Here is a 12,036-nt window from a genome sequence, read left to right as displayed (position 1 = left end):
GCCTCTCTTTTGTGTCACTTTTTGACAACTCATTTGAGTTAAACAGGTCGCTGTGGCCAAATGAAATGCTTGGGAAATGGACCATACAATTAATTTGCAATAGTAAGTTGTCTCAGCATCATTTCTCTTCCTCTCGAGGGGAATGCTGGCTCAAGCAAAAGAAAAGATTAACGTAATAAAAATATTCTAAAGACATCCTGTTAATTGTCCCAAGCTCAGATGGTATTGTCTATTCTTCTGTTGTGCACAGCCAGCAAACAGTGTCAAATCCAGAATTCCTTCCCACCATGAAAGCAGAGCTTCAGTGCTACAGGATAATCCCTGCCTTTTTGGAAAGCAGATGAAAATGTGGTGTGGCAGAGCTTTGCTTTGGGTTTCAGAGGTGAGCTCAAATTTGCCCCATTTATGAATATAATAATAGGACTTGTTAATTTAGACATATCAACAACTTTAAGTAAGGGAATGAAGTTTGTGAAAAAAGGAAAATTGCAAGCAACGTAACACAAATTTGGGGAGAGGAGATTTTTTTTTTCTCTGAATATACAAATGAGGCCTTCCATGTTTGTTTGGGGACAGAAAACACTTGAGGTTTTAAATTCAGCCAAACCAGAAACTTTCATTTACAAATATGTTTGCAGTGTTGACCTTGAATAGCACATTAAGTGGCAAATCTCATAGAAAAATAAGTTAATATATCAAATACAACTCAGAAATATTCACAAGTGACTGGGTGAAGCAAAGCTTGCAGAACAGTTTGATTAAACAAGAGGCTGTAATTCTCTATTTGCACTAAAATTTCCATAACAAGGACAAAGTCTGATTTTTGCTTATATGAAAATAGTCATAAAATATGTAAGAAAACACAGACTGTTGTTTGCTTCAGTTCCTGTAAACTAATCAGGCTGGATGATGAGTCTTCCTGTAAGTGGGAGCACTGCTGAATACTATGCATGAAACCCTGTTCCTCCCCTCATAAACAGCTTGAGCTTTGCCTATGGATCAGTGCAGAAAAATAAGTATTGACTTATTCACAAATTACTTTTTAGGCACTGGATTCCCAGAAATATATTTGTATAACAGCATTTAGAAGCAAATGAATGTGTTAATAACCAGGTTTTCTTTCATTTTATGGCCTTAAAGACACTTTGATCTTATAAAATCATGTTTGTCTTCTCAGCTCTGGTGCTCACTTGCTACCTCTTCTTCTAAAATGAATTTTTGATATCAATTCAATATGGCCCTTTTTATTTTATTTCAGACTGCCAATTAAGATGTTTCTTAATATTTTATCAAACAAACAGGTTTCCTACAAGATGCTGACTTGTTCTCAGGGGTTTTTTTATGTCTTTCCAAAATGAAGTATTTTGGATGTGGTACAGTTTGTTCACATGTCAAACATGGATATTTTAATTCTGTCATTCCCCAGAACAGTAAAGAGAGAAAATAAATCAGATGTTTTATCTGATTGTACTTTGATCAGGTTTTTCTCTGTTCTCAAAAAGAACAGCGTGGAGCTTCAATTACTCCACAAAAAGCATTTTTAGCTCTGAAAATGTTTTAAAGACATCTCAGGAAAGCCAGGCCCAACACTTGGAGTTCTACTCATCTTAAAAAAGACTCTCACTGTTTTACCATGGTCATAAATAACCATTTAGGATCTCCTGGTGTTTAATCTCCACTACATGAACTGGGAAAAACTTATGAGTAGGAGGCAAAATTGGACAAAATTTCACTTGCCATAATACTTCCTATCACTCACTGTCCATCACTGACATAAGTAGGTGATGAAAAATGTCTGTAATTGTGCTTCTGGATACATCCTGATACACAGCAATCTAGGAAATACTGATACTTATACTGTGTGTGACACAGGTGGGAGGGATGTGTGAGCTTTCCCATCAGGGAATTTTGCTGGGTTTGAAGTATAAATTGAAACTAAAAATGTTAGTGATTAAGTTAATGGTGGCCATCGAAGGCTAGAGGCCGTGGGAGGGCTTGTGGTTTTTAACAGAAAAGGCAGAAAATGTTATTGGCAAACAAGAAAGTAATGCTGCCTTCCTTGTGTGATTCTCTTGCTATAGGCAGAGGATGTTGCAGATTGTTCTGAACATTGAATAATTCAAGAAAACAAAACAATTGTGAAAGCCCAAAAGTTAGATTTCAACTGTTTTTCCAACTCCTTTATCACCTTCTCAAATTATGCTTCAAAGATAAGAGCCTAGACCTGTGGGAAATCTATAGGGAAAAGTCTGAGGAAGACATTCTTAAAAATAATTTACCATTTAGTTTCCTCAGCATGGTAGAAACTAGATAGAGCTGTTCTGCCTCCCCTCAGTCTTTCCATTTATAGAAATACCCCAAAACATATAAACCTTTTTGAAATGTTTGTGAGACTTCTCTGTGCTCCAAGGGAGCTGGTGTTCTCAGTATTTATGATATGTACCCAAAATGATTTCTCTCTTTTAGTGTCTCCAGTGCAAAATCATTACATTGCCAGGAATAAATTAAGCCTAACTTGTGGGGGGAAAAAAATCAGATTCCATCATGTGTTTCATATTGTACCATTATGAAAATGGTATATTAAATTCAAATACTTCAATTGTACCATTAGATGTTGTCATTATGTGGCTGGCTAATTGATAGGTTATTCAAACGAACATTATAATTTTAGACTTCTTAGAAGCATCCATGTGAAGAATTTCCAAACTTCAGAGAAGTAAACTGGGTGCTAGGAAGGAAAAACATGTACTGAGAATATTTCCTAATGCATGTCACTGAAAAATCATTACATAACTGCCGTGAGCATTCCGGGACTTGGTGCAGTCTATTTTTAATACCTGGTATGAAAGAACTTCCTGCTACTTTTTCTCTTTGAAAGCTGCTTTGTTGTTCACTAGATCATGTTGTCAGGCCAAGTTTTCTGCTGTCCTTAAACCTCAATTTTTCCTGGTTTTGGGTTTGTTTCTTTGTTTTTTAAGGGAAACTGTATCAGAAGGAAGAATGTGCTGAGCATAAGATACCTTTGAGAGTAAGGTACATTGTGTAAGTGTTGCAGTGGTCCCAGAACTGAACAGTGCCAGACCAGGCCTAGTATTAAACCCAAAAGAAATCTAAACATAACAAACACATGCATAAGTAAGAAAGGCAAAAGAATTTGTATGCTAAACAACAGCACCTAGCAAAAATTTTCAACTTTCTGTTTATGAAAACAGATTTTTTTTAAATCAGAGAAGTTTTAATTTCATACTGATTTCCAGTGTTATCATAGGTCACCATTTGACCATAATTTGGATAATCATGACCATTAACATGAAACATTTTGCTTAAATGCAGTGAAAAAATTTCAAACACAGGCTGTGCAAGATATTTCAGGATATTTTAACTGCAGAGAAGGTTTACAGCATTAGTGTAGTTTTGCTGTTAAAATCCAGGGCAATCTGACAGAGATGAGATGGCCACAGGGACCAACATTTTCACCTCTGACTTCCTGCAAAACGGAGGCCACAGGACCTCCTGACCTAAATTATTTTCAAGCAATAACATATCTTTTAGGCAATGGTAGAGTCAGGTGACAGAGAACCCACTAAATCTGCTAAAAGTATTTAAAAATATTAGTTTTATAGACAAAAAAGTTTGTACTTGCAAATTAACAGGAGGTCCATTGTACGTTGGAAAGGCCTTCTGTGACTCTCTTACTTTCATCCCCAGCAGAGGAATGGGATGACAATTTTTGGTGCCAAACAGCACTGGGTGGTAATTGCTGTAACTCTTGCTGTGAACCTGCTCTGGAAGTGTCTGGCAGGGAGGCAGGGGAACGTGTCAGCACAGGGCTGGAACAGGTCACAGCTCAGCTGCCCTCCCTGCCACCGCTCCACAGCCACCACCCGTGCCCTGAATCAGAGCTTTCAGCACAGGGAGCAGCTCCTGAGCTGCCTCAGTTTCCACAGAAGGCAAACAGTCAGCTGTGGGAGGTGTGGAGCACTTTGGGGGACTGTTAGATGATGCTTTCCCTGGGCTTGTGACGGTAAACTGCCCTGATGAGGGTACTTAGGAACCTCAACTGTTGCTTTGACATTATCCCACCAGAAGCAATTCCTTTCCCCCTTCAGTCTGCTGTCTCTGTAAAATTTCATCTTCACAGAATACTTTTGGATCATTTATTTCTACACTTTTGTAGATCTTTCAAGTTGGTTTCATTGCCAAAGAGAATGATCCAGTCCTCAACTATACTGCTCCCAGTCTCAATTGAGCACACTCCCCTCTCCCTCTTCACATCAGAGCACTCTGGAATTGTTTTCCTTCATTTTTGTTTTCAGAGGAAATATCTTCACCAAAAAAGATGAAATCTGACTTAATTCTGCTTGCTTCAATAAAGTTTTTATTAAGAAACTCATCGCACGTCACTTAAAAGTCTTCCACTGGTCTGCTTAACCTTGTCCTGTGCCTTATAATTACATCTTGTTTTCAGCTGTTTGTCACTGTTTGGGCTGGAATTTTCCAAGCCAAGCATCTGCCTCAGGTTTAATTTTTGGCAGTTGCCAGCTAAACCGCTGTAGTAATTTTCAAGAACAAGGTTAAAAAAATATTTTGCTCATATTAAAAAATAATAATCTGGTTGCTTCATTCAGAAGTGTTGGTATCCCCATCACAGAAGGAACTTGGAATGGAACACCATCACTGGTTTGCTTTCATCCATGCACTTTTTAAGCTGCAACTTGGAATTTGGCAGCACTGCTGCTGTGGTTTCACAGATGTGCATCCAAATGTAAAAAAAAATAAAAATTAAAAGTCTCAAAAAAAGAGAAAATCTCAGATTGCATGTGATTGGTTAAGAATCATTGACTTTTGTCGTTTTGCTGAGTTTTCCAAAGGCCAGCCCAAGCTGACAGAGCCCACTCCACATTCAGGGGCTTTTGTGGGGCAGCCGGGTACAGTCTGTGCCCAAGGCGGGGGGACCACGAGTGCTGCTCCCTTCCCGTGACATCTGGGTGCCTCTCCTGTGTGCACCACCTCCCTTTCTCCTGCTGAGCAAAGGAGGATGGGTCACAAAGATGAAAGTGTCTGGGAGGAGGCTGCAACCAGGGAGCAGAAAGTGAGAGGAAGGAGGAGATGAGGACGGTAGAGTCCAAGGAGACAACTACTACCAGTGACAATTCTCCTAGGACCTCATGGGCAGAAATCAGTTGTGGAAGCAGTTCTGCGTGACTAGGGAAAAAATTTTATACATATTTACATAAAGAGATTCTGCTATGCCATGGGAAAAGGGGTGATATATTGGGTAAGGAGATTGATAAGCATGGAGATAAAGATGCCAGAGGAAATAATTAAGAAAAAATAAGAGATTTGATGTGTGACTAAAGCAAGGGAAACTAGGAGATGAAAATAGAGTGTGAAGTGTGTAAGAAGGCAGGAACCAGGGAATGGAGAGATGAATAAACATGGTGGAAGAGAAAGAGCTGGGAGTTACCTTAAAGTAACAGAGAGGAGAAAGAGAAGGCAGGAGCCAGGCAGAAGGAAGAGCATCAAGGGAAAGAAGGGGTGTGAGTTCAGATTGAACTCTGAGACTAGGCTGATCTTCTGAGTCAGACATAAATGCAAATTGTGATTTATCTGTAATGGTATAGGAACAGGAATCAGGTATGACTAACATCTATAGCCACATTTTCTTTTCTTGTTAGAGATCTGTATCGCACATTCTGGATCTCGTGAGCCAGAGCCCTGGAGTTAAGGTGACCGTGTGTCATTATCTGTTTATTTTTCAGGCTTCCTCTCTCTGATTTTGTTAACAAACATTCAAGTGCCTGAAGTGCAATATGTGGCTTTTTTAAAAAATCACAGTAAAAAGTATTTCTGCAAAATCCATTTGAAAATGCTACAAGTAATTTTGAAATGATAGGTAGGGCTGCCAGCAGCGTCTCTCACTGGCAGAGCAAAGCAAGGCCCTGCATTCAGCCTGATGGCCTTTCACTGTGGGCGTTTGTCCTCTAAGAGGGCTTGCACCATCCCCATCACACTGTGTGTAATTCATCACAGGGGTCAGCAGCCCTGCCTTGGCAATTGTACCTCCCACCCCCAGGAACAGGCCTGGAGATACAGGAGCAGAGCTGGGTGCTGCCCACGGCAAAGCAGAGCTGGAGGTCACTGAGCAGCAGCCAGGAGGGGAGTGGGAGGTGTCCTGCCCCTGCAGACACCAGTGCTGCAGACACCAGGTCTGCTCCTCCAGTGACAAAACAGGGGGAAACATTGAAATTTGCCCCTACCATGGTGATTCAGCTTGCAAGCATTTGCCATTTATGTTAAATTCCAATTTTTTCAATATAAATGGCAAATGCTTCCCCACAAACAGCATGTTTGTTCTGTCACATTTTCTGCAAGCTGAAGGCAAGCTTTGCAGAACTGAGCTTTACTTTCCTTTTGAGAATGAAAGCAGCACTGCTGTCAGAGATTGAGTTGTTGGTGTGTATCAGGTGATAGAAAAAATTACTCTGCATATGGTCTGACTTTTTTTATATACATACTTGGGATCTGCAGGTGTTGATTTGCTGTATGTTTATCTGTTTGTCATACTGATAGCTTAAATCCACAAACTACACTTCTAATAACAACTCCTAGGGAGAAGGTTGCTGTTACTGCTTGGTTCCTCCTAAAGATTAAACAAAGCTAAGAGTTGGTACATTGACCTCTTGCTTCTTGAGGCAGATCTCTGTTCAAATTCTGACCTACGTCCTGGCTAAAAACGTGTTCAATCTTTTCTTAATTTGTAGTAGATACTTGTGTACATTACAAAATCGTCTCGCAATTTGGCAAATTAAGTTGTCTGTGGTTAGCTCTGGAATTGCAGAGATATTGCAGTGCATGCAGTGTTGCATAATGAGATTCCCCAGACTTTCCTTACTCGAGTGAGTAACAGCAATTCTTATCTCAGCATCGGATTCGTCCCGTTTTTGAGAAAAGAATTGGTATCAAATCTACGATGGGCATGTTATGCCTTGTGGCTGCAATGTTGTTTCAATTAACTTTCCTGAATATACCACAATGAAAAGTGTCAGCTTTTTGCCTCAGAGGCCTATAATTAGATTAAATGAATACTGTTAATTATCTACTACCTTCTTTACACAAAACAGTATGTTTCCATAAATTAAAATGCTCGTACAGGAAGGAAATTGTTGTTCTCTGTAATACATGCATACAGTGCTGCATTGTGAATACTGTGACTGTATCAAAGTGTAGCACAGCTCTGCAGCCCTTATTTTACAGGAGCTAAAACAAATTACAACTGAAAAATCCACAGACAGCACACTATTTTAAAGCATATATGTTGGTGCAAGGAGGTGATATTCCTAAATGTTACAGCTCTACTGAAACAAATACACTTTTCTCTTTAACAGATGTTCTCTATAAAATTCTCTTAGGGAGATTAAATACAGCTTTGTTTGTGTACCTACAGTCACACCCTCAAGGACTATGTTATGTACAGAGAAGAAAACTGCTTTTTCTAGCAGAGTGTACTTCTCCTTTCAGAAAAAATTTAAAAGTCCGTTCTGTAGGAAGCATTTGCAATTAACATCTGGGTTTCCAGGCCTGTGTATATTCCAGCTAGTGTGGACTGAACATCTCCTCTGCCTGTTCTCCAGCATTACTAAATGCAAGCAAAAGTTCCTGACTGATCAATTCAGTCCCATCCTGGCATGCCTGATTTGGAAGTGCAGATTTTCAAATGGTGGCACATCACCTCTAGGGTAACAGGTCTGAAGCAGAAAGTACTTTTTTTTGATTTGGCAAAGTGTATCCCAATGTCCCTATTTCCATCAGAATAGATGTTAATAACTTCAGGCCTGAACATGGATCCTCCCTCACCAGAAAATTACAATTAACTTTAGCAGAAGCCCTCATTCGGGCCTGCAATATACTCCGCATATAAATGTGATCTGTACCCAGGACTGCTCTTGTGTTTCATTAAGGTCAAACCCTGAAAAGCTTTTGAATACTCAGTGTTCCTACAAGGCATCGCATTTTATTGTGGTTTGTGCTGTGTCTCTTTTCCTTTAAATGTTCATTAGCTCCGTGTATGTTAAAGTGTTCATTAAAATATCATTGTGCTGGTAATAATAATATTGAGGAGTGAAGAGGGCTGTGTTGCAGTAGAAATGCTGCCCCGTTTCCTGCTCTCAGGGTGTAACAGGAGAAAGAAAGACCATCTTGATAGGCACTATCTGCTGAAGGAAAACTTTCAGAGGAGCTGTGAATCGACTTTAACCTTTTAGTGGCTGCACTGTGAAGAAAATGTTTCAAGATTCCTACCCCGAATTAGGCTTCTTTAATTTAAAAGATTCCTAAATGCTAGTGGCCCTTATAATTACTGCTCCAAATATCAGAAAACAGTTACAGAGGAACAAAGAAATGCGACTGGAAACATGGTTCAGTGGTCTTGTGCTTCCCTGAAAAGCTGATTATACTTTTGGCTGATTCACTTTCTTTCAGAGGGAATTTACCCTTTCTGGCAGTTTGAGTCCGGTTGCACCAACGGCACAAAATGCATCTGGGGATGAGGAAATTGGCTCGGGGTCCTCTGTGTGTCAAACTGAAATTTGCCACCGAGCTCTAGATTTTGTCTTTTAGCCCCTGAGAGCCCCTTGTTTGGTCAGATTCAGAAGCCATTTTAACACTAGTTTAAAAATAGAGCCATTTCATTTGTGCTTTTGCAGGTGCCTTGCCCAATTCCATGCTTTCCCTGCATGACTTATCTTGTAGGATAAGCACTAATCAAAGGTCAAGGTTATTCTGAAGTATCCAGCATAGGAGAGTTCTCTTTCTCGTAGATCCTTAAGCTGAACTTCGCACAATTGTAACTGATACTGTGCTGAAAGGTAGTTCAAACAGGGGAAAAGTACAAAATGACAAGCAGGAACCTTTGGCACTGTAAAATGTCCCTGGTGATTTGTACTTAGTGCTTCTTCAAAACGCAGAAGCCATTTTACCACTCAGAGCCATGGCAGAAGTGAATTATTATTTTTTTCCGAGTGGGGCTCTGCAAACCAGGGCTTCAGAGCCAGGCTTGGCACATCTGGCTCTCAGAAATGTGCCATGTACTTTACATCCGAAGATAATTTTCTCGCCTCTGTGACACAGAAGCCAAGAAGCGTGGATTTTTTCCCTCCCCCCTCTCTCGCCTGTCTGATTTTAAAATGTAACACAAGGTCATGCATGAAAAGCTCCGGCTGGGAGATACACCTTGCTACCCATTTTTTTTTTTTTTAAGGAAACCTGGAGACAAACCTGCTTGGTTTTGCCTTCTACGTGAGCTGCGGTGGGAGAAGATGCTTGTGCATCCCTGGGCGCGGGGCTGGGGAGGAGAGCCCGGCGCAGCAGCGGGAGCCCCGCCGCCGCCGCCGCCCGGCAGCGGCCGCAAAGATGCGTTGGAAACATCCCCCGGCAAGACGCGGGTCCCTTCTCTGTACTCACTGCGGCTGCGAAAGCACCGGAGTTTCGCTGAGGAGACTCCAGTCCCGGCTGCGGGGAGAGGGAGGAAAGGGAGGGGGAAGGAGAAAAGGGAAAAAAAAAAAAAAGAAGAAGAAGGAAGAAGGTAGAAAAAAAAAATAAAAAAAGGGGCGCAGTGGAAGTTGCGGCGGCGGGGGCGGCCGGGGTGTCCGAGCCCCGGGGCCGCGCAGCGCTGCCCGCCCGGCGGCCGCCCCGGGCCTGCCGGGGGAACCGGGGCGCAGCGAAGCGGCGGCGGAGCCCGCGGAGGAAACTAAATAAATAAAATCAGACTGTTATTTAAGGCGCGTAAATTTAAAATTATTTGGACAGGAAGAGCAAGGGGAGCGGAGCCGCAGGAGCCCAAGTAACGGTTTCGGAGCCGGGCGCGGCCCCCCCGCCCCGCGGCCCCGCGCCCCGGCGCTCCCCGGGGGCCGCCCGAGCTGCCCGCAGCGACCCTCCCTGCGCCCCGGGGACCCCGGCACAGCCCTCCGGGAGCACCGACATTTTGAGTGCCTGTGTGGTGGGGCAGGCTGTGCTGAGAGCCGGTGAGAAACCTTTCTTTCTCTCTCTCTCTCTCTCCTTCTTTCTCCTTTTTATTTTTTTTTTTTAATTCCTCACCCCCGCCCCCCCCCCCCCCCCCCTCCATGCACAGGGTAACAGTCCCCACGGATAAATGTAAAAGCTTTCCTCGCCTCGCTTTTTCGAGGGAATTTCAGCACTTTAGTCAGGAGATAATAATGTCTGGCTGCTTCTGGCTGCCCAGTGAATTCCCAGGTACATTTGTGGAAGAAAACCTTTTCTTTCTTTTAGAAGATGAAAAGTGGTAGTTTTCTCCTGTGTTAACTCTTTCTTTATGTGAGCAGTGCAATGGCATTTCCTAGGGAGCTGATATCTTACCCCACCGTGGAATAAACCATTGATTCCATTCCTCTCCCCACACTGAAAGCTGGAAATAAAGTATTTTCCTGCACTTAAATGTGCTGTGGCTTATTGCACTGGAGACTGAGGAAAATTCACCTTCAAATACCTTCCCAATCGCTCTCCCCCGGCTAAGGGCAGGGCAGTGCCCTGCACCTCTGCCCCTGTGTCCCCAGCACGCACAGTTCGGGTATTTCACCCTCGCACGGTGCTGCTGCCACAGATTAAACTCTCTTCGTTCCCTGTAGGATCCCTTTAGGATCTGCCCCTTTCCAAAAGGAGCTCAGCAGCCCCCGCCGTTGTCCCGAGGATAATTTAGAAACAAAGGTCAAGTGCAACAGCTTTGCTCATCCGTGTAACTGAAATAGGGGAGAGGGCTGTTGCCCCACAGTTGTGTCCTCACACAGCCTGGTCACTGTGAATCCTGCTACAGCTACGTTTTATGCTCTGTTTCTTCACATTTTTCTGTGCTTGCTGTATTTGTTTCTATTTATACCTCTCATCTCAATCCTGCACTGCTTGCTGCCGATTCCTGGGCTGCTGCAGGGCGATCTCTGCTCCAGCCTGCAGACTTAACTTGGCAGTTGGTTTGTGTCTCAATAAAAGCTCTCAAAAATCTTCAATTCAATCTCACACGCTGCAGTTTTGCATCTCTGGATAAATACGTTTGTCGACATTTTCAGGAATATGCGAGTTTTTGAAACTGGACTTTTTGATGTTGCCAGAATAGTGGGGGGAAAGCGCCAAAGCAATTTCTGAAACCACATGCGATATTACAATCCTCTTTAGGTGTCAAGATTCTCTATTAATGAGACTTGCATTATATTATTTTCTCCTCGCTCAGTGATTATAAAGACTTCTGGAGGAAAGCCATTCCCCAGCAACCGGGCACCTTTTGTCACTGGCAAACCCCGTAAGGTGCGCGTAACACCAGCTGACTGATTTCTTTGGTTTCCCAGAGGCTCTTTGCAGTAACTATTAACTTCCTGGGATAATAGAGAGCAGTTTTTGCTTTCCAAGTATCTAACTAGGGATTTCAATTGATCATCTTGTTGAGGGGCTCACGGAGAAAACGCAGCAGTGGAATCAGATAAAACACACCTTCAAACCAGACTATCAGCCGTGACTCAGCCGCCGAGGCTTTGGGCATGGCCGGGGGGTGATTCGTCCTGGCTTTAACCCTGAACTCCTGGCACGCAATAAAAGCCGCTATTTCTGACTAGGCGGGGCATTTTTATCGGAAGAGAAGTTGTTCTTATTAAGCCACTGCTTAAACTTCGCCTTAGCGTAGATTAAATGCTGATGAAGCTCCAAGCGGGTTTGAAATTAGGTTTTTTAGTAGCACGGGTAGAAAAAAAAAATAACAAACGTGAGAAAGCTGGATGTTACCTTCTACACAATACCTCTTTGTGAGAGGAATGGAGAAGGAAAAGTCTTGGAGCATCCTCCAGGACACGAGGAAAGGGAGATGGAGAGCAACACAGAGCGATTTGGGTCACTTCACATGGGGGAACTGTGGATTATGTTGCTCGGTTGAATATTTCAGGTGGTTTAGCGCTCTTTCTACTAGGAATTTTGGGGTTATTTCCCCAAAAATTCTTCTTATGTGCTGTGCTGCTCCGATTAATGATCATGGCACAA

At 42.6% G+C, this 12,036-nt stretch overlaps 1 long non-coding RNA gene across 1 annotated transcript in view; it reads right to left on the bottom strand.

Annotated features, from left to right (window-relative positions):
• The window catches only part of LOC120503237, a 32,531-nt gene extending 22,555 nt beyond the window's left edge, over window positions 1–9,976 (bottom strand). The window contains exon 1 of the long non-coding RNA XR_005627688.1: window positions 9,277–9,976. This is a non-coding gene — a long non-coding RNA (uncharacterized LOC120503237). The remainder of the gene's footprint in view (window positions 1–9,276) is intronic.
• Between the last annotated feature and the right edge of the window lie 2,060 nt (window positions 9,977–12,036).

The sequence above is a fragment of the Passer montanus genome, unplaced genomic scaffold, assembly GCF_014805655.1.
Source record: "Passer montanus isolate IOZ18808 unplaced genomic scaffold, ASM1480565v1 scaffold25, whole genome shotgun sequence".
Classification (NCBI taxonomy): domain Eukaryota; kingdom Metazoa; phylum Chordata; class Aves; order Passeriformes; family Passeridae; genus Passer; species Passer montanus.
This window is presented reverse-complemented; position numbering and strand designations above follow the sequence as displayed.